This window comes from Glandiceps talaboti, chromosome 6 (genome assembly GCF_964340395.1).
Source record: "Glandiceps talaboti chromosome 6, keGlaTala1.1, whole genome shotgun sequence".
Taxonomy (NCBI): domain Eukaryota; kingdom Metazoa; phylum Hemichordata; class Enteropneusta; family Spengelidae; genus Glandiceps; species Glandiceps talaboti.
Window position 1 is genome coordinate 23,653,207 of NC_135554.1, and position 24,286 is coordinate 23,677,492.

Below are 24,286 nucleotides of genomic sequence, written 5' to 3' on the forward strand. Positions count from 1 at the left end.
TTAGTTTCACCATATATATGGCTATTGAATAAATGCCTTCACACTGTAGTGCCAGTCTAGTGCTGAAGAACATAAAGACTTAGGAGATGAAAAGGTGAAAAGTGAAGGTGTTCTTCATGATGATCATGCATTGAATCATTGTAATAGGCAGTGATAGATTCATTATGCACTGTTGACGAATGATGCCATGGGATGGATGTCTGTATGCCATAACTTTATTAATTCGTTTTGTGATTTTTTTTTTGCTTTTAATTGTTTGACATTGAGTTATTTTAGTATGTATTGCATTGTAAATTAGTAATGACTCAACTGTACAGCTGAGTTTAGAATGGTAGTCGACGTTCAATCATGACAATGAACACACACACACACACACACACACACACACACACACACACACACACACTCCGCACACACACACACACACACACACACACACACACACATTGGTAAGAAGAGCATGTACCAATTTGCCACTGCTTTCCCAGTAAAAAGGTTCAAGACTTCTTTTTAACTTCTGAGGACTCTGTTGATAAATGAATTTCACACTCAAAATCCTTTCATTTCTGGAAATGTTTTATCAAAACAGTCTCCAGGCCCAAAGTTCTCCCTCCTGTTCTCTAACTGGCAGCTACAGAAGACCCGGCCTCTTGTGAAAAAAAATATGTATGGAGAGCACTTATCTGAATTCTTGTATAAAGGTAACTTCTTAGTTATGTCATTCATTCAATCCAAATCATGATTACTACTTGAGATACTGGCATACTAGTATGTGAAAAACTTGGAAGGACAATAATTCTGAGTCTACCACAACCACAGTCGACCTACATGTACATGTAGAAAGACTTCAATGATATCACACAATGCCCAGGCTTACAAGGAGTTGTAATTGACCTTCACTAGGTATTATGAGTCTATAAAAAGTACACCTTTAATTCCAGCAGGCCTGTCTGCACATGTAGAAATTTAACTATCAAATCAGTGTGTACGTGTAGAAACACATGTTGCCTATCGTGATTGCTATTCTTGTATCTTTGCAAGATAAGTACTCGGCAAACTTCCTCGAACTTTGCATAAAACGGGTACTTACTTACAGTGGTAACATGATGCCAACTCTGTCCTACTGTGTTCGCATTGGTGACAGAATATACATGCCCAGTAACCTGTACATCTACATTGTACCTACCTGCCTACAAAAACCATCATGATATCCTAACTTGCTTGTTTTATGGAGTATGTATATACTTCGAAGTTTTGTACATAGAAATACTGATCAACGTTGGTATGACATTTGGTTATGGAAGGATTTATGTATAATACTGTTTGAAGTCATGTTTTTTTTTTTGGCCTTAACAAATTATGTGTAATAACATGATTAACTTGGAGTGAAGCATTTCCATGTTAAAATTGCCAAAATAGCAATAATCTTACACAATACAAGTTACAACACACAAGTTGCTATGTCTTCAGTTGAAGACTTGTTATTCATAAACAACTATGTTTTCCTACAATGTACTTGAATGTGAAACAACATCAAGTCCTTTGTAAGTCAAGAATTTGTCAGAAATTTAAAAAAATGTGTAAAATGTTTATTATACACACAATAACAAACATTTCAGATACTTCCTAGCTTTTTGCAATTTATTGAGTTACAAACATGGACTTGTTTGTTATATGTTTTTTATTCACTCTTTTTTCAAATAGGACAACATAGTAAAGTTGTTTTATGAATGAAAAATCCAAGATATATACCCATTTGTTATCCATATGGCTACTTTAAGCACACGCTTACAGTAGAACACATTTCTAGTAAAATAGAAAAAAACATGTAGAGGCCCTTTTTCTGCCATCTTTAATATTTTTTTGATTTGGTTAATTAAATGTGTGTGCTCTGGGTAAAATACATGTACTATAGGTACATACACATATGTATAAGGTATGCTACCCTTGAATAGGATTTGCTGAACACAAGACAATTTGTGAGTTGGTATTTTAGAATCATACATGCCATTATACCATGCACTAGCCATTTAGAACAAAAAATAAGGAATATATACTCTGGTCGTTCTATGTCACAACGAAGTGCGTCTACGCCACGACAATGCGTGTCTACATCAATGGTTTTGCTGTGTTTGAAATATGAGTCAAAACATTCAAAGTTGTCATTATTTTCCAAGATTTTTCTTTGATATTACTGTCACTGGTATAATTATGTTATTCTGCAATGTTTGTCTTCATTTAGCCAGAAAATACTCATGACCTAAGGTGTTAAGAGTTGATAAAGACCCCTTAGGTCACTTGTATTTTCCTTGGTTGAACGCAGAAAATATTTGGGAACAACATCTAATTGTTTAGGAGATAACGTCGTCTTTCAGATAATGAAAGAAGATTTATTTCTGTCCTATTCTATTGGTTTTTGAATGCCAATTGTTGTTTTTGATGCAGTCTGAGATGAGACCCTGGATTTTAATTGTCTCATCAGACATTTATGGCAATGTCAGAGGTATTTACAAAAGGTATCTGTAAAGGTTGGGCTAGGTGTCATGACTTGGGTGATGGGGATCATATTTGTGATTACTGGCATGAAGATTAGTGACATTAGAAGAATGGTTTGTTATACATCGCACATTTGGATATCTGTGTCTCTGAGGTAAAGAGAGTTATTATCGTCTGGAAAATTATTGACATCAGGTGAAAGGTTTGTAGTGTTTTGCACATTTGGATATCTGTGTCTCTCTGAGGGGAAGAGAGTTATGACTGTCTGGAAAATTACTGACATCAACTGAAAGGTGTCTTGTGCATTTTGTATGTCGTTTATTTTGATATCTGTGTCTCTGAGGTAAAGAGAATGATGACAGGCTGGAAAATTACTGACATCAACTGAAAGGTGTAATTTCAGGGTTCTGCCAAGCTTGAGAGTAGTCCCGATCACTAATTACTATTCATGCAAATTTGCCCAGGTGTAATATATATCATTCATTTAGATATCTGTGTCTCTGAGGTGAAGAGGTGGAAAATAACACATCACCTTTAGGGTTCTTTCAAAACCAAGAAGAGTATTGGTCAATAATTCATATTCATTTCACATTAATATTCATTAGGTGAATTAATATTGAAATATGTCCATTGTGAGGACATGTAGTTTTTACATGAACTGGGACTGATTACATTTTGTAAGTGCTTGTTGGTAACGACCAGTACTTGTCAGTATGGGGAGAACCCTAAACCCAGTCACTGAAAAAAAAAAGCATTTTGTGTTGTTCTTTTCTGTATATGTCTCAGACAGTCAGTGTGCCCTCTAAGCCAATTTGATGTGCCACTGACGCACACAATTTCTAGTGATGCACCAAAATTTGGTGTTCTCCTATCTCTTACTAAGTTGTGGCTCACAAGAAATGCCAGTTTTTCTCATTTTGACTCAATAACAAAATTTAGCTATCATCAGAGGGCACACCGAATGGTTAGGAGTAACTGTGATGACTGGCGAAGTTGGATAAGGATGTTGGCACCAAGTAGTTGTACATCAACATTCCTGTGCATGTACCTCCATCCTAGGGAGCAAATGTGAAGGCTAGCCTATAAATGACAAAACCAACCTAGGTAAAATATTTATTGCACGTTTATTTTGCATGGCATACCTATCATATCTTGATAATTGGAGATAATTCATTCAATTTATCTTCAGTTTATGACAGCTTACAGAGACATTATGTCATTTTGTTGTGCATGTCTGATGTACAGTGTAGACAGTGATTCTGGATAGGCCATACAAATAGGAATTGTAGTACTTGATGTAGCATGCTGGAATCAGGTATTCATTTAATTTTGTTTATGTATTACCTGGTGCAATGATGCTATGAGTATGAGTGAGTGCTGTACTAGTTAATGTAAAGTTTCTAAATTATGTTTCTTCAAATGATGTGTAGGATTTAGTCTCTCTTCTGTTGACTTTTATTACTCACTGGTATATTTTCATAAGAATGCCCAGTCCAGTCCTGTGACACATGGTGTGATGGTGACATACACTTCATTGCCGACTCAATGTAACTAAAAGTTTACTTATTTTGATGAAATGTCATATTGGTATTTAAATATGCCAAGAATCAGGTGAGAAATACTGAATAATTTGGGTGTGACACTGATAGTCCAATTGTAATTCATTATGAGTAATACTAGTAAATATGAAGGGAATAGTTGATCTATATGGTGAATATTGGGTCTGACTCAACACACAGATCTGTAACGATAGTGACTGCATCCTTAAGAAAGATCTGAAATCAAGTACAGTGCCAAAGATATGAACTCATTATTACAGATTATCTGACATGAACAAATATGAAATTTAAAAAAAAAAAATTATTCCAAAATGCACTGTGACACATGATATGAAATTCTAACAACAAACCAGTGATTTTGCAAGTTTTGTGAACCCCTGGTAACGAGGAGGTGAGGGGATCTGGCTAAAATTGTATGGGTTACCATAATATACATATACTTGGGAACTACATATTACCCCTAAACAAAGACACTGTAAAACTACAATGCAGTAATCAGGATGAATAGAGGTGTTTGACGTTTCAGGTGCAGCCAACTGGCAGATTTGTGGATTTCATTAATTATGTGTTGTTTCAGACCAAAAATTATGTTTTTAATAATAATAGAATCATCCCCCCCCCCAAAAAAAAAAAATGTGGGGAAGGTGTTTAGATGTTTTTATGTGCTCTCCCACTGGTGGCGAAAGATATCTGCCCTCCCTCCTAAGACCTTCCCACTGGGTTTCAACTTGCCTGCCAGCCTACTGCCCACCCAATATTGAGAATGGTTTACCTACTCCCAACAGGAAAACTTTTGTTCTATCCACTATACCAACAATTCATTTTGATGTTATCATACACAATGTGTGCCCCCCCCCCCCATTCCCTCCTGCTGTATCAAAATCAGGACTTCCCCTCCAGAATTTTCCTTGTTTGCTCCCCTCCCACTACCGATCGAACAAAATTGCCTGCAGCTTTTTGCAAGAACAGCTTCGTTGACTTCACCTAATGTTTATGAAAAATGAACCAGTAACTGTATAATTAGTCAGAAGGTATTCCTATGAAGGTCATTTTGTTGTCGTAAATGGTTAAATATGCCTTGAAACTAGACTAGGCTTTGTACAAAGTGTCAACAACCTGTCCTGAAAAAGACAATTAAAAATGTCGAACAATGGACAAGTAGACATTTTGTCAAGTCGTTGCCCAAAGATATTAGTCAGGTCACTTCACTCTGTAATGTCCTAACAGGTGGTGAAATAAGCACGGTTTCAGGTACGGTTATAACCAGAAGGGGTAGTTTCAATGAAATGTGTTTTTTTCTTAACACCTGGATAGCTGTTAGTTAACTCTCGGTCATTCTGATATAGCAGGGCACGAATTTAACTTGTTGGCTTGGTAAAATGGTAGTCAGATTTCGCCAGGTGAACTGTTCCAGTTGTACTTTTCCATTGATTTCCATTGATCTAACAGACTACCACATTATAAACTTGGTAGTCAAATATTCCTGAATATATAACTTTGTGTACTATTTCTAATACTTATATTACACTTACAGTATGGAGAAAGTGTAGTCTGGATGCCGTATGATTTCTAACTAAACTACGTCTGGTCAAAGTCCCTCAATCAGCACAAAAATTTGTTCATCCAATCAGTGAACCCCAACTGTTAACTGTTAACTGTTACAACCCCAAGTGTATAATTAGCATCCTGAGCTGACAAATATACCATATTTGGACATTATATAACTGCCCCAATAAACACTAACTGTACAGTATGAGGGACTGTGTTATTGGTTACAATTTTGTGATTGATTAACAAAGACATGATGTTAATGACTGTGTGGGTGGCTGTGGATGAATTTTAAATTGCATCTCATACATCTGAGATGAGGACTTCTAGAGTAATGACTTTGACTATACTTGGAGCGGAGGTGTAAATAGTAACAATACTGTATAGTATAGGAACTAGACTAGGAGAGGTGTATAAATACTGTAAACCTACATGTACATATTTTCACTATAGTATTAGAAAATTTTGCGATTTTAGTCTTGAGCTAGTTCTCAATGACTAATTTTTACTTTATGTAATTATGAGACAGGTACATTGTGTTCATGTACAAGAACACATTTTAGTCACTACATATGTTTGCATTTATATTTTCTAGTGAAATAAGTGAATATATTTCTTTAGCCAAAATTTCCAGGTATCTTGAGCCAGGGCAGTGAATCAGCTACAGATACAACAATAGAATTGAATGAGATACTTGACACATGCTTCAGAATTAATACCTGTACCATCACAAAGCTTTAAACGTGATTTATCAGACATTAATTTGTCATTAATTCCTATGGATTTTACTAAAGACCGAAGTGCTACACAACAGTTGAATTATATGTAGTATAGCAACTAGAATTTGTCCTAACAGTATAAGTTATTGTAAACAAACTACAGAACCCAAGGTTCTGTACAAATTAACAGTGCAGAGTAAGAATACATGTTATCACGTCATCTCATTACCTTAAAAGGAAATGGTGCTTCTCTAGGGTGTGACAGCAATAGTGAAATACAAGTTTTAGGAGTAGAGGATTATGATAGTGAAATACAGGAGGGCTTATTTGGAGTGTAATCCATTCAAGCCAGGGCTTAACTTATTGTGACTCAGATTTGATAGACGTATCTGTATAGTATTGTATTGCATGCTAAAGGTTAGTGCACTGGTACCAATGTAACCCATACACATTGTTGATCCTCAGTTTCTCATTTTGTGTAAATAATTAGCTTTTTGTTCAATATGTTATACTTTTTTTGCTAGTGATCCCCATGATATAGCATAATCATAGACTTTATACTGAAGTAGAGTTGATGGATGCCAGCCTGGTACAAATTCAGTGCATCAGTCTAGTGATTGGAGGGTCCGGACCCATATTCAAGTCCCACCTCTGGCCAACTTTCTTCTTCTCGTTTGCTACATTTGGCAATGAGGAAAACTGGGCATGCGTCATCATCTGCAGTGTGTTATACCTTGTGGTTGGGAAGGATTCCCAAAGTTGAGAAGGCAAGAGAATGTCGTAGAGTCAGTTGACACCAGGCTGGGTAGCATGGTTTGGTAACTGCATCTGTCTATAAGTGACCAGAGGGTCCCATATTCGAGTCCCACCTCTGGCCAACTTTTCTTCTTCTCGTTTGCTACATTTGGCAATGAGGAAAACTGGGCATGTGTCCTCGTCTGCAGTGTGTTATATACCTTGTGGTTGGGAAGGATTCCCAAAGTTGAGAAGGCAAGAGAATGTCGTAGAGTCAGTTGACACCAGGCTGGGTAGCATGGTTTGGTAACTGCATCTGTCTATAAGTGACCAGAGGGTCCCAGGTTCGAGTCCCAGCTCTGACCAACTTTTCTCCCTGTCATTTAATACTGCAATAACATTGTTAACATTTGAACCTAGACAGTGTGAGTTTTATGGCAGATGTAGGAGTACCACAACTTTAGATCAATGATGAGTTATACAAACATTTGCAGATATAGTACATGTACATGTACATGTATCCACACAACATAATCTTTATGCATTTATATCTTTGCAATGCATACATTGTCATTGGTAGGGCTTTGCGTGTAATATCACCACCAAGCAGAACTGAAGTCAAGATTTGGCCATTAGGCATGTGGCGGTTCTGAAATGTTGGAGGGATTCACTTTCGTCCTTCGTCCATTGGAGTACACATATATTCTGTTACAACTAAGAATTTACCATTCATAAGAATAGTTATTAGTTATTGTTCTGTAGCCTTTGATTTGATATTTTTTATGTAACGTGTATCTCTTTTAATATAATAATCAGCATGTTCAGGTCGGGATATCATAACCGGTTGTTGTTCGATTTCTCAATTATGTAAGGTTAGAATTTAGGTTAGTGAACTCAGGTTGTATGTACAGCAGAATCATCTGGTCTTTGCAGTGTATATAGAACATTATCTACGTGTAGAATGTCTTAAAGGGCTATGTTTCAGTCTCGGGTTATTGCATTGATATTATCTTAATAAAGATTACATAGGATCATTTGTTTTGTTCTGGACTAAACGTGATTCTATAGTTCTGCCATGCAATTGTTTTTCATACCTGCATTGTAGATTGTAATTCTGATCTGAAGTGCTATACGTAAAGTTGACTGCTATTCTTACGTGTAAAGGTCCTCAGTAGGTCTTTAAGAATGGTGGTCAGCTTTACGTACAAGACTTTGAGATTGCATTTCAAAACCTCTATGTAGTACATGTAGTGGATCATTCTTGCAATAGATGAGTAGCTCACAATCAATTTTACCATTCAATGAATACATGTAGTACCATTGTCACTGAATAAACAATTTCGCTGGCTCCTCTTTACCAGTATCCCCCATGAGTCCAGTTACTGGCACCCATTAGCTGAGAACAACTCTATGAAAAAAAGGGTTATGAACAGATGAATGCTAATGTTACCAGTAGGAGGCTTTGTAAATATGAGTGTAATACATTTAGTGATAGAAAAGAAACAATGGATGGCGAAAGGTTGATCGGTTTTTAACAGTGTTTGTATACTCTAAGAGCTATTCATGTTTGACAGTGCTACTCAGTTACCTGTTATCTTTGCAGAAGAGTTTTGATTTAGTTGCTTTACTAGTTGTCAACCTTATGCCATTTTGAATTTAGTCATCAACTCCCTTGCATAGAAATATTCCTAACATGTCTGTAGACACTGAGTTTGTTTATATGAAGAAATAGAATGCATCCCTAAAAAAGAAAAGAATTTTTAGACATGATAAATATACACATGTAATGTAGGTCAACAAAATTTCTGTTTTAAGGGGCCAGTCAGATGATGATTATTGAGGCTTGATATACAAGGTTGGATCTTTTCAAGTGACAATACTTACTTAGATCAACAAAATTATATAGTTAATCCCCATGATACTCTTGTCTCCTTGAAATAAACCTTGTCCTATTACTACTGACTTGTACCATTAACTATTTAGTTTCCATCATAGAAATTCCATCTGGACATTTGCCAATCAAGATAATTAATCGTTTTAATCCAAGCCTACACTTGTACCTGCTTGTCATGTCATGGTGATCATAACTGAATTGCTCGCTTGCTTTTGCTACGTAGTAGTTGTAAGCAATGGGTGTAATTCATACAAAATATACATGACGATTTATACAGTACTGCCCAAAAGACTTGGTTAAAATACATCCATAAGTTATCATTTGTCAGAAAAATAGTCAGGACCTAACACCTTTGGAGAAGATGTTTTTTCTGTTATACACATTACCCTTTTTTACACTGCCAAAATGAGTTGCTGTGAGAATTGCCATAATGTTGAACTCAGGTTGGAAATTAATTCAAAATACTAGAGATTTTTACTTTGCCAATCATTCCATGAATAAATTTCTAATTCCTAATCTTATTCTCATTACTACCATGTTTGCCTTGATCCTATATAAATCAAATGATATCTAGCAGATCTGTATTTGTACAATAGGAAAAGAGAGAAAACTTGTTTTCTGTAAATACTAGTTTGGTTTATTTACTACATGTACCATGCATGTGATATAGATGTGTTAACAGATACATGTAGGTGTTATCTGTGACCTGCATATGTTCTCAAAACCTAATTTCTAAGGGGCAATAATAATTAATTGAGCTTATGCCACATTTTTCCTCCTGATGTAGACTTCCTATGGTATCTGTGCTCCTTATATAGAAGACGTACATTGTTGGTAACTATGTGAAATGACCCTAGGAAACCATGTACACAGATGAATAACCTCGGTAATGTCACTGACTGACTTACATCAATTTACGTACAGCAAACTGTTGGCGAACTAATACATTTTATATGTTTACAACCCTATCTGCCAACTCAACAAAACAACTGGTCACATTCTGGCTTACCTTGATTTTGACGTTTGGGATTATTTTGAAAGTGAACTGTAACTTGTTTACACATCTATGATCCAGACATCGTCCAAAATCCCAGTTGCCTGGCAAGTCAAGCAAGGAAGGACTGTTTAAAGGCCTATGTCAAGAGTAGGATTAAAATTTATGTTGTCTGGCAAAGCTGTACAAAAGTTGGTCCGGAACAAAATGATGATCCTAATCAATCCTTATGGCTTCCCACATACAATAGCACTAATGCAAGAACCCTGGATAGAATTATGGGCCTTTAAAGTCCCTTTTTTGGAAACCCACATTCTCGCTTTAGTGCTATCCTATCAATGGAGCTACATGGGGTGTAAGGATTACATAGCATCATTTTTTTTACTCAGGACCAACTTTTCTATAGCTTTGCCAGACAGATGTTTTTCTCACCTGTACTTTAATTAACCCCTCTCCAGATGAGCCTTTGAACTGATTATATTATCGCATAAGTCTGATGTTTAATAGAGAAGTAAAATGTACAATGCATGTGTGCTTGGTTCAACTCAAATCGGCCGCTACACTATACATGTGTACAGTGTACAGTTATCAAAGAGCTCCTATATAGAACTTAAAATAGCTAGCCCCCCTCCTGGGAATGAATGGATATGACAATAGTTTTTCAAAAGTCATGGGATGCCAAGGATTATTTCATACAAAATTTGGTATAAAAGAGCTATAAAAAAAGGATCAAAACAGAGCATGCACTGTCCTTTCTTTACGTCCATATAATGTTCTTTTATTATAGAGAGGGGAGATGTTAAGGTTGGGTCATCCTTTGTAGATGTTGTGTTTACTCTTACAAAGGTAGACATTTTGTTTTCAGATGCTTGCCATGCGGCAACATAAATGGAAAGAATCCATTGCTTTTTGATATAAAACAAAGGTCAGTGATCGTTCACTATAGTTATATAAAAGTAAAGTGTATTACACCTTCTATGATAAACTATGTACATCATAGTTCGGTGTATAATTGTATTGACTATAGTTGGATAGTATAGTCGTGGGTCCTTTTTGTTACCTTATTTTTGCATACATGTCACCTTTTCTATTACATGTATAAGATCAAATTGCAGAATTGATCGATCCTATGCATCAGATTTTAAATCAGATAGATTTTATACATTTATATATCAGAATACAGACTTTGCCCCAAAAAACAGATGATTTGGAGTCATAATTTTCATGTAGTTAGATTAGATTGCCAATATTTGAAAGCTACTAGTATCTTGTGAAAACTATGATTTTGATGTGTGACACCACTTTTCCTTGCATGTTGTCCCACTATTACTATTAGCTTTATTAGATCTGCCCTGCAAGTATCCAAAATGTTCATTGCATGTGCACATTAAAGGGAAAGGTATAGCATGTAAATTCACTACAATAATGTTTAGTAAAAGTTTGGATGATAAACAAGATAAAAGGCATTGGTTTCATTCACTTTCTCTTATTAGTATAGAGTTGGTATGGATCCAAACTTAGGCGGATGTGGCATATAGACTTTGCTAGGGAACTTCCAGTTAAACGTATTGTTGACTGCTGGTATTGTTATACAATACAATTACAGCTATAACAATAACAATAAAAACAGTGTACAATGCATATAATGGAATTTGCCAAGCAAGGCCAGTACGTCACTTCCGCCACTTCCGCCCCAGTTTCCGAATCACTGCCAGTTCCATACTGATAACTGACAGTGAACGAAACCAAATTGATGCATTTTATTTCGTTTAACATCCAGTTTTATTAAGCATGGTGCATTCACACTGTGTCCTTTCCCTTTAAGACATGGTACATGTAATAAAGTCTATTGTGTACTCTTCAATCAGGACAAGCTTCAGTAGTGTATGTAGCTGTGTGAGGTTACGACTGGACATTTCTATGTACATCAAATAGCAACAGTAAAAACATAAACACAGAATCTTTTAATTATGTGATCTTAGATTAAAGGAAAACAGATACATACTACCAGGCTTTTGAAAGTACTGCTTTGTGGTTGACCAATTAATACACTATTTAAATATAACTGTCCTTTCAGGGTGAACTATTCAACAAATGTACATATTGTAACTATCATTTCAAGTGGTTTTCTTGCTTGCTTTAGTGATTTAGCTTTATGATGTGTTGGGTGGTGTCTGGACATGTGTTTTGTGGGTTATGGACTACTCAGTTTCTAGATTGCAAATGTACCTATTGTCTTCCTTGCTGTCACTCTCTGGACTGTATTGTCATAAGTGACAACTCATCTGTTGACTGAATTAGGTGCCTGCATTTACTTATCTGCAGCAGTGTGGGAAAGAAGGGGAAAGTGCCACAAGCTGAGTTCATAAGTGAAATTTACTTCAGTGCAAATATTCACATAAAACCTGTTCAGGTACAGTGATGTTGATGTGTATGCCTTCAATGGTATCATGTTCTGACTTTGTTCACAGTTGAAGACATTGGAAAACAAAACCAAACACTAGCAATGCCAACTGGACTGGATTGTTAATTCTAGTACATAATATATAGTTGTGCTGTTATGATTTTATGAAAACGACAGAAATCATTTGCATAACAATATCATTTGTTGTCATGCAGATGGTTAGATATATACATTGTATCATTCTACCGATTTCTAAAGTAAACAATCTTAAATGTTTACATAAATTGTTAGCCATTTTCAGTTTGAATTTAATAAAAGTTAAAGTTCACAAAGAAATGAAAATGTCGAAGTTAAGTTAACTGTAGCTAAACAATGTGAAATTCAATCTTCTTACATGTCACGAAGTGTGTTGTGTGGGTACTAGCAGAAACTGAACTCTTGTTTCCATGCTACTGCATCCAGAAGAAAAGGAATCAGAGTTCTTTGATCTTCAAGTGTTGCTGCTTGATTGAATCATTATGTCTGGTTTGACGGTGTATTTGTCTTTTGCACAACATCAAAAGAATGGGAAACAATGATAAAGAAAAAGTTTAAAATTAGGGTGGTTTCATTGTTTTTTGGACAGATGCCAACTTAGGTATTGTTTGTAGATCCAGGTTAACAGATATACATGTTTATAAAGTACTTGTGCGTATCCCTTTACACCAGCCAGATTGTCGACAGTGTTCCATCCAAGGACGTAACCCATCGGGTCGTTTGATGAGACGTTATCCCAGCAAAAAACTGATTTGTGAATGTATACTTACAAGTAAGTTATGAGCAAGTTGTAAAATTGTAGTGAATGCACTGCTTTTCTTTGTTGTTGAAGAAGAAATGCCAAAACTCTGATGGAGTCTGATGCAATAATATTGAGTTATGAGAATGTATGTACATGGGGGTTGAAAAATTAAGACTGTAGCAAACTTCTAACAGTTTCACTGTTTGCCCTCCAGTAGGTCTAATTGTTAATTCCTTTGATTGCTACAACAAAGAACAGGTTCAGATATCTGTCAAATGAGAAAGCTATACGTTGGATTTGAAAGAACATGCAAGCTAATGGAAAGGATAGGCTGACAAGGATAGAGTGAAAGAGCTTGTCTGTGACCAAGAGAGCAATACAGGTTAACTGTGTTTTTAGCCTCTAAGTGGTAACATTAATGCTATTTGATAGTTCAGAGACTAAATCTGATCTTCCCCATTAGTTCGCTACTTAAAAGTCAATGACTTTTTTGGTCCTGCAAGTGTGTGTGTGTACATGTACCTGGATGTGTCCGTCTTTGGAGAACTACTAGTCAGAAGAATGCATGGATTATTGGTTTCATTCATGGATTTATTCAACAGAAGTCATTAAGTGTGAGGTAAAATGAAAATGCAGTTACAAATACAGTAATGTGTGTGCAGATTGAAGGCTGACAAGGTATACTTTGAGAAAAGCACAGCAGGCTTTTGTTCAGAGTTGCAACCATTCGATGACTGTCAGTCATTTGTGAGTACATACCGGTACAAGAGCATTTACATTGATAGATTTGATGTCATCAAAGTTAAAAGTAAAGTGGTTTTTATACATCTTGACGTCATTTGTTCCAAGTTTGTTAGTTTTTCTTTGAGTAAGTAGTACTGTTAATTTCCCCAAGTTGTAAAAGTGTCTACTTTTGACGAAGCATAGAAAAGTGTTTCAGTCCAGTGAAATTACCAGACCGTATCTTTTCATTCAGGCACGGAGCATCACTAATGCTTTGGTGATTTCATAGTCTGATAAAGCATTACTACAGCTGTCGGCACTGTGAATTGAGTAAAAAGGTCCACTCCACCTGTGAAACGGTATGCACCTAATATCGTACTGATATAGTTTGTGCATCCAGACGTGGTCCGATTATCTTTGTTGAACTATAATACTGACTTCTGATAGGAATGTTCAGTGTCACTGTTGTGTTGTCATTGTTGGACATTTGTGGGCGTTTACATGTATGTGTGTACAGGTTATCAGATCAGATTCAGGGACAGTTTGGTATGCAAGGCCTTGACGTAGACCAGCTGAAAAATGTAGGCCAAGGTATAAGATCAATTTTTTTATTATAATTAGAACATTTGAATTGCAACATCTTTCTTTATAAAAAGTTTTATTTTTATTTTGAAGCATGATATTTAAATGAAAATTCTGCCACAAAAATGTGTTCAATGTGTACATGTAGGTTTTGCATAGATTCTATATGCTTGTTGATTTGGGATATTAGTATTACACACAATGTAAGGTATGGATAAATTAACAACAAGCACAGAATCTAGGTTAATGTGGGTTAGACTGTCCCATGGCTTTTCATGAAGAATTTTTCAAAGGGCTTTCAGTCATGTTTTTGCCAAAGGTATGAATAAATTTAGGCAACATTGTGGAGTTTAGCAGATTTATCGTCAATTGTAACTTTTCCTCTGAACCCATGCAGAACAAGGAACACTGACAATAGTCAAATCTACATCATTGAACAGTATACAATAACAGCTTAAGAAGGCAGTGATTTCGCCGAAATGTACTTGTTGTAGTACTAAATTATTTATGCCCTGAGTTGAGACTAATACAAGAAACACTGACAATAGTCAAGTCAACGTCTTTGAATCATACATGTATATACTAGTAGTAGTAATAGCTGAAGAAGACAGTGATTTAGCCGAAATATACTAGGTGAATTATTTATGCTTTGAGTTCAGAACTGATATATACAAGACAGTTGTCAAGTACAATAACAGCTAAAGAAGACAGTGATTTAGCCGAAATATATTGGGTAAATTATTTATGCTCAGAGTTCAGAACTTATACAAGAAGCACTGACAATAGTGTCTTGTAGTAAAAGTATACATGAACATGTATATTCTTAACTTGTGCTCTGTATAATTGTAGATACATGTATGTCACTATCAGTGGCTGTTTGTCACAGTTGCATGTATTATGATATTGACAGTGCTAACCTATTCAGAAATTGTTTTGCCATTGGGCCACATCAACATACTGTAAACCAAGATATTTTTGCTATTAGAAAATTTTGTGATTTTTTCAGTTTTCAGCTTGTTATTGAAGACTAACTTTCACTAATAGTAATAACCAGACTAGTACATTGTGTTTATGCACAAGAAGGCATTTTAGTCACCTTTTATTTTTGCGTTTTAGTTTTCCAGTGAAATAAGCAAAAGTAAATCTTTAGTAAAAATTGCCAGGTTTACAGTGCTGTACTAAGTACTAGTAGTAGTACTGTACTGTTATTCCAAAAATGATGTCACCCCAGTCACACCCACAAGCTATTTTTTTCCTCCTGAAAAAGAAAATACAAAGAAAATATTGTGGATTTGGCATGAAAATCAGATGTTGAAACAATAACACACAAAATAGAGATGCCATGATCCACCAAAATGAAAATAATATCAAAATACTTTGAATCGTATGTATCTATGTTAGTGAAAAGCTACAGGTATGCAAGTGGAACCCAACAATCTAAGCATTTAGAAAAATACCATGTCATGAAATGTGTTGAAAGTAGTTGACTTGCTACAAGTGGAACAATTGTACATTTATACTTCTCATGAACCCTTCATTTATACTTCTCATGAATATTATTGATGGTTTCAGTAAAAACATAATACACCAGTATGTAGAGGCCATATGATCAACAGGTGGTATCAAGCTGTGTCTGTTCATTACCTCAGTACTAGTGTTTGTTATACATTCAAGGCTACTACACTGTACTACACTAGCAATCAAGGCACATACTTGAAAACCACAACAGGATGTGAGGACTTGTCAACATTATTAGATTTGTAGTTGTGACCTCCTGAGACAAGCACTGCAATTTGAAATATGTGACTGTTATAAGGTTTTCATTGCAGACAAACAAAAAAACATCAAATTGATAAACAAATAATGAAATAAATGGGTTCTGAATGACCATGTTAGGTAAACTTCTTTCAACAGTAGATAGGAACATGGTAAATCTTGTTTACTCATTAACCTGTGATCATCCAGTTCTGATAGTAAGATATTTGCCTATGTTGTAAGACAGGTCTTTTGGCTACTGCACTTCACTGACAGTCTAGTTCTTATACAGTATTGTTACGATTTACACGTGAACTGCAAGGCATAATCTACATGCAGCTGTACCAGAAATGGTAGTTTTATCTAACTGTACCAAACAAGAAAATTAGTTTTATCTAGCTGTACCAGAAATGTTAGTTTTTTAAGGACAACATTGATGATATTTTTCCTAAGTATTATTATTCGCATCCTTATAAAGGCATCAGGTAAGCTGGATATGTAATTTAATCATGAATGGTACATATGCCAAGTCAACAGAGTCCTTAGTATGTACATGTAATCAATGTAAACTCACATATTGTACATCTGTTTTTCAACATGTGTTTGAATGAATAAGGCTATAACTATAAATGTACATATTTGCCATTTCCTAAACACATGTGATGGATATGTTAAAAATGTATTTTAAAAAATTTGTCATCTTCATGTTGAATGGTAATTTGCCATGAGGAAGTGTTCCTAAATTTGCAGTGTAGATGCTGCCCTTGGTTTCACATCATCTCTTCATCCCAAAACACAGAGATCTCGAGATTCGATGCCACCGATAGCACTAGATTACTAAATTTCATACCTGATATAAACTACCCACTTTGATGTGTGTACATGTTTTTGTCATCATCATTCCAAATTTACAAAAATACCCATGTGATTTGTTCACTTTACAATACATATGTAATATTGTTTATTGTTTTCATTTATTAGTTTGAACATATGAGTTTGCAATTGTATAATAAGTTCCCCTGAACAGACATGTTGCAAACTACACAAATAATTCGGGATACATATGTTGTACATATGTATGATGTTGTCATAAAGTCATACTGTAAATAGAACTGTTACCTTTTGATTCAGCAAACTGTACAGCAATGTATACTGTAGTCCTTTCTGTCTCCCTACGAAGTGTGCATTCTCTGTAGTCGAACAGATCTCCGTTTATTCAACAAACTTGTCCATTCTGATTGGTTAACAGCCATGCTCTGCAAATGTGCAGAATTTGAAATGCATCAACCAATCAGTTGAAACTCTTCAAAATCTCCAATGACCAGGATTGTGGTCAGAGCATGATGAAATGTACCATGGTTTCATACACAAATTGAAATTTTATATATTGTGAGTTGTGCAGGAATTCTTGGCAGTGGTCAGGTAACTTAGTAATACCACTATTTGTCTATCGGGTATCCCTTTACAAACCTGCACTTTCAGGTGTTTATGTTAGCTTCATGTCAATATGTAATGGAGTGGTAAACAAGACCAGATTGTGACTTGGGGCACACACTCAGAAATGGAAATGCCAGCTGATGAGAGAAGTTCACACTGTGTGGCAGTAGTACATGTGGTTAGAATACTAATGACTATAGGAAAACCTGTCCATATTGCCGGAAGTTTCAGTCACATAGACTATCTGCTTTGAAAATGACGTTCACTAGAACAAGTATGTGGAGCCTGATCGAAGTCTATGGGTTAACAAATAATCATACTGGCACTAACAGAAAATAAGAAACACAGAGAAATAGTATTGTTGTCATAGTTTTCATATTACCGCTGGTCAAATTGTGAACTAGAAATTACATTTTGTGTCTTTTCATTTAAAGATGGGTACAGAGTGAAAGATAGTTTACATGCATTCCATACTCCAACAGGCTCTCTCAGAGAACTCGGTTCCTAGTCTAGATAAAGGTATGTTCAAAAAAATTTACATGTAGTGGCTAGATTTATTTGTCTCCAGCCAAGATTTGTCAGGGACCCAAGTCAAAATATTGCTACTTCAGAAGTGTAAATTTTAAGTACTGTGTGTATTTGGGTAGAAACTGAAAGATGAAAGTATTAATAAGGCATTCATATAGCTTGAACATAAAACATATTAGCCCAGAGACTGCCTATCTAACTAAGCAGGCTCTGGTTCCACATACTGGCCTGCCTAGGTTCTGGTGGACAACATTGTCAACCCAGATAGTCAAGTCCCTGGTCAAAACATATTTATTGGGCAAAGAAAAAGTCTACAATAGCTTCATGTATGTTTGATGAATTGTGGTGGTAGGATTGATGGAACTTATAGATAAGAAGATGGATGGTGTACATATGTATGTACATTTATACACACATAAAGAGTGAGGTGACAAGTTAATCGATGATGATGGAGAGGATAATGAAGGGAGGGGTTACTCTATAGATGTACTTATTATCAATAGCTATTGTCATCAAGTCTGTTTACGTATTGTTGTATTTCGTATTGTGTTAGTATTTCAAAAGTTGCACTGTTCTGAAAGTTTCTGTTTCATTACTTTTCACTTTGACTACAAAGATGGGTTGTTTAAGTCACTCCTCAGGCATTGGTTCTGAATTTGTATGATTTCCCTGCACAAAGGAAAGAGTCAAATCTAAGTCTGGTTTCTTAGACAGCACAGGGTTGTTGTGGAACATAATTTTGGACAGTTTTGTTTACAAAAGTTCATATGCATATACCTCAGACAGTGCTGGTAAGATGACAGAGAAAACTTAAGGATTATTGTGGATAAGCTTCTGACTTTGTGTCTGGGAAGTAATATTTTGTGTTTATTTAATATAGTTTAAATCATAAAGCTGCACGTGATATCAAATCGTAACTGTAAACAGAGATCTTGAGATCGATGCACAGATAGCACTAGACTAATATATGAACCCAGATTCCCAAAACAATCATTCTCATGACACTGTCGTTTTGAAAATGTTAGCCTGACATATAATACGTGTAATTATGTACACGTAGCTTTTGATCAAAGTTTCTATTTTTGTGACCTATATTAACAATCTCATCAGAACGGATACAAACTTAGATTCTTAAGTTTATCTTTTGCATTAAAAAGGCCAGAAATCAGTTGGCTAATCTTTTATCAGTACCTCTATATTGGTCTTTTATTTCTTTGTCTTGAGAGACAAAAAGAGCCGGTGATAGCGAAAGCAAAGAGTAGATTAGTATGTATTAAGTTAGTGTAACAGTTTTTCGTGCCCCCTGGATCTAGTGGACACTAATACCATGAACCAAGTGTTCCGTCGTCAACTATTTCTTAGTGTATGTTTAAGTCCTACATGTAGGTTATGGTGTCTCCCCACCCTCACCCCTCTGACGGGGGATTGGGACATTCTTTCCTACCACACTAGAACACAATTGTTTAGTGAAGTGTACTGGTATGGGGGGGGGGGGGGGGGGTGTATAGCTCAAGGTCAACTCTCAAAATCTTTAACTCTACAAAGCACACCTGTTCAATCAGACAGCATATCAGTGGCTATAACATATCTCATGTATATATGTACCTGCAAACTTACACATATAAATGTTTCTTATCAGTGCGCTGGCTTTGAGCTTCCTGAAGTTTGTGACAAGTCAAATATTTGAAAGGAGTCAGTTATGTTTGCAAGTATGGCATGTTGTTCTGTGGCATTTGTACATGTAAGACCTGCATGTATTCCAATGAAGGTAAAAATGAATAGGAGTACACATATGTACTGGAGTACTTGGCTGGAGTACCAGTCAGTATGTCGCCTAATTTGAAGTTAATGGTCAAAATATTTGTTCATCAAAGTCACTCCTGTAGTGGAGTTTTGTGTTGAATTTTCAATCATAAAGTCTGATCGTGTTTGTTTTTGATGCATATCTCAGTATTTTGTGCACCATGTGTCAAAATGATTACTTTGTCTAGTGTTTATGGGACACGTATTTGAGGGTGAGGAAGGACGCCTGAATGCAGACTCCAAACTAAACATGTTTCCAGATTGTGTGTTGATAGAATGAATTACAGTTTTTTATTTAAAACCTCTAAGTGTTAGGTCCATGATAGATGATACACGCTGAACTCAGGTGACTGTGTGACCTTTTCTCTTATCAAATCTTGGTGGTGAATTTGAAGAATTTGGAGGGTCTGACTGGTCATACTAGCAGAGAGTCTTGTTAGTTTCCCCAGTTACTGATTGGCTACAACTCTTTTGCACTCAATTATTATCACATTGATGTCATTTTGCAAACAGCTATGTGTGCGTCACGAGGAGAGATTAGTGAAAAAGTGGTCCAAGTAGTAGTAACTACCACTGTTGTTAAATGAGGGGGTCCAAATAGTTTCATTCCATGCAAGCATGTTGATTTGAACGGTATCTGTAGGTATGTCATTGGACAGTTTCATTGACGTCATTTAGCACATTTATTTGTACCTGTATATGAATACCTGTCAAATAATATAACCAATAGACATCTTGTAATTTTAATCACTGGATGTTCATACATGTGTATCTGCCTACCAGAAATCCTGTTTACATACTTTAGGCTTTAGGCATTCTGCCTCAAGTGCTCCTTACCTTAGGGAGGTCTGATTTGTGAATTGGCAACTTCTACTGAGTCTTGCACAAACATGCAAAATTTGGAACCGGTGTGTATATTCCATATGCTTCACCTACATTCTAGTCTTGTGTCTATCCTTCATTGAATCGTAAGATCTCTCTTGAGATGATTCGATACCACATTGACATCTAAACTACTTCCATTCTGAATACAGAGATGGTCATTAATCCAAACTTTTTATCTTTGATTTAACAGATTGTGTGAATAACACAGCATAATAACTTTTGTTGGTGACCCTGTGTAAAGCAGTTCTGCTGTCAGATCTTCAATACCAATACCAATACCAGTAAGTATTTCCAGGTAAGGCTGCGTTCTCATTTTCAGTAGTTTACCTATCATGATAATTCACACAAGTATGTAAATATGCTAATTTGCATATTATTGATATGTTGGAGTCGTGATGGTTGAATGATTACAGTGACTGGCTAAGTCATCTACAAGTTGCTGGTTCAAGCCTCACTGCTGCCATTTGTTTATGGATGGCTAGAGACCTTGGGTAAAATTTGAACCATGATTGTGTCTCAGTCAACCAAGCTGTGTATAAAGTGAGGACCTGGTAGAATAAAGGTTGTATGTGGAAGGATGTAATCCTATTGCTTATACATAGAGACTGCAATGAATTGTATGTTCCCAAAGGAGTTGAGGAAACAAAAATGACTGCTGTGCCATTGTAGGTCCATGCAAGACATACTAATTATAGATCCCTTTCACTTTGAGCGCAGCTTGGGAAAGCATGATATAAGAATTACTATCCTTTTCATATGTTGTCCTACATGAATTTCATCAATATGAGGTCATTTTCAAAACTCGGTGTCAAAACCAAGGTGAAATATTGAATGATGAAGACATGAATGAATTGCATGGGTAAGATTAGTATGTTCAATTACTGATGTTTATCAACTTACTGTTACTACGGTATTTATCTGTGAATGCCACGTTTTTCATCGTGCATCATAAATGTAAATTGATAATAATACTAAGGATTCATTTGCCTCATTTGCATACTTTTACACATCAAATTCTTGTGAACTAAGCCAATGTCAAATTTAGGAGACTATTTCAAGTGTACTGCCTGTCAAGTTAAGTCAAATAATTTATAGTCTTGTTTTTTCTCTCTTAAATGCACTGATCCTTTCATGGATGATAACCGAACCCATGTAGAAGTCATGTGATTGTCATATGTTATGCTATAGCCAATAGAATACCAGATAGACTTTGAACTATCTAAGACTCAGTTCATTTTAAAATGTGGTTTTAAAAAATCTGCCTCAAGGTAATGAGCTGAGATGGGTCAGCTACAGTTAATATATAGTTTGAAGTATAATCTAGGGCAGCATCAAGTTGATTACTGTGGTGTAGTCAGCTGTGAAATTGACACCCTCCAGCATTGCTATCAACGTGCACTCTGAGGTCACCTAGCAAATGATGACGCAGTATGCCTAACCAAATACAAGTTGTTCTACTTCACACACAACATCATTGGTGATTTAACAATGTTAATCAAGTTCATCACATGCAAGGACATGCTCTATTATGACCCTATGAGTACAAAGATATTTGATTTGTATGATGAGAGGCAAACCAGGTTGACATTTCTCAGGACAACTAAGGACATGTATATATAATCATCTAGGCTTTTGATATCTATTTGTCGTACATACATATATCATTATATGTGCCAGTGATTCTGACATCCCATATGTATTTCTCATACAGCTATTGACATAAAACATAGGTGTTTTCCCCCTGCCATTTGCATCATAGTTTAGTCTGTTATCGATATATTTCTCAGTATTCCTGTTGGCTTTGCTTCATCCCAAACCTTGTGCTTGTATAATGGGACAGGGGATTGAGACAGCGAAATCTGTTAACACTTAATACTTTCAAACACTGGTAAGAAATGTAGTAAAGAATAAGGTTTAATGAAGTTAGATTTTATTACCATGACAAGCCGTGATTGAAATGGTCAAAAATATCAATTTAATCCAGTGTTTTTATTAGGGGAGGAAGTAGGTCAACTCAGATTTCCCCTCACACTTTTAATAGTATGATTTCCTACCAAAATTGGGGTGCAAGGTATGCAAATGTATCTACATTTTACCAAATTTGTACAGTTGCATGGATAGCAAACTCACTGTAATCAATATTTAGACAAAAAGTACTTCCATGTACAAAATGTATTACTACTACAAAATAAACATTCTGTATTTGTGTGTGAGAATGACTAAAATTCATACATTTGATCCATTGCACAATATACAGTATTTTAATATATTGTCAAATGTATTGTAACAGGCATTTTCAAAATGGATACTTGACTGCAGAATGAAAATGGTGCATTACAAGACAAATATTGGTATTGAAATACAATCCACAAATTACTGCGTTGTACTTGATGAGAATGTTGCCTCTTGATGCAGTCTGTTGAATTCGTCGATGATTCCTAAGTGCTGCTCAATTCAAACATAGTGACTGTGTTCTCAGGTTGAAGTAGCAACAGTATTTCTATACATACTCAGAACATTGCCATTGGTTGAAATCTTAAAAAATATGATATTCTAGAAATGGAATGTGAATTGAAGTCTTCAGTGTAAAACTGACTGCTTCAAATTCTAGTAGTATTTTTATGAAATAATATGAAACTCTAAAAATTGTATTTGAATTATAGACTTCAGAGTTCTCAATGTAGGTGAATCACTCCCTCAGATTCTATATGTTGGTCAAATTGTGAAATATTGAATTTGAAAAAAAAGGAGGACTTCAGTGTTCTCAGGGTAGGTAAATTAACTTCTTCAAATTCTAGAAGTGCGTTTATTTGAATTACAGATGTTAGTGTTCTCGGTGTAGGTAACTCCTTCAATTTCTAGATAGTATGTTTGTGAAATTGTGAAGTATATGAGATTCTAAAAATAGTATTTGAATTAGAGACTTGAGAATTTAGTGTGAGACTGAGAGCAGGGCTACTTCAAAACCCAGCAGACTATGTGTGAAATTCTGTAAAATTTGAAAATAGAATTTGACTAATAGGAGTCACAGTGAAGATGCAGAACTCCTTCAAATTCTTGGTAAAATTCTGAAAATATCAAAGTATTTAATTTGACGCAAGGGTTCACAGTGGGTGAAGATGCAGAACTTCTTCAAATTCTTGTAAGAATATTGGTAAAGTTCTGAAAAAATTTCAAAGTACTCTAAAAGTGTAATTTGGAATTTGACGTAAGGGTTCACAGTAAGTGAAGATGCAGAAATTCTTCAAATTCCAGTAGAATGTTGTTGAAAGTCTAAAAAAGTACACAAATCCATAAAAAATGGCATTAGAATTAGTCTTATAACAAGACCTTGCATCTGCACTTTGAAGGTCAACGAAAGCTGAGGGTGACAATACTGTACTGCTGGTGCACAAGCCCACAACCCCGCCTTTGGCACTATGCGACATGTGCTCGCTTTTAAATTA

General features: G+C 35.6%; 1 protein-coding gene across 1 annotated transcript in view; it reads left to right on the forward strand.

Annotated features, from left to right (window-relative positions):
- The window catches only part of LOC144436210 (uncharacterized), a 104,606-nt gene that overhangs the window by 1,110 nt on the left and 79,210 nt on the right, over positions 1-24,286 (forward strand). The window contains exon 2 of the mRNA XM_078124935.1: positions 21,031-21,135. The gene's annotated coding sequence lies outside the window, so the exon portion shown is untranslated. The remainder of the gene's footprint in view (positions 1-21,030; positions 21,136-24,286) is intronic.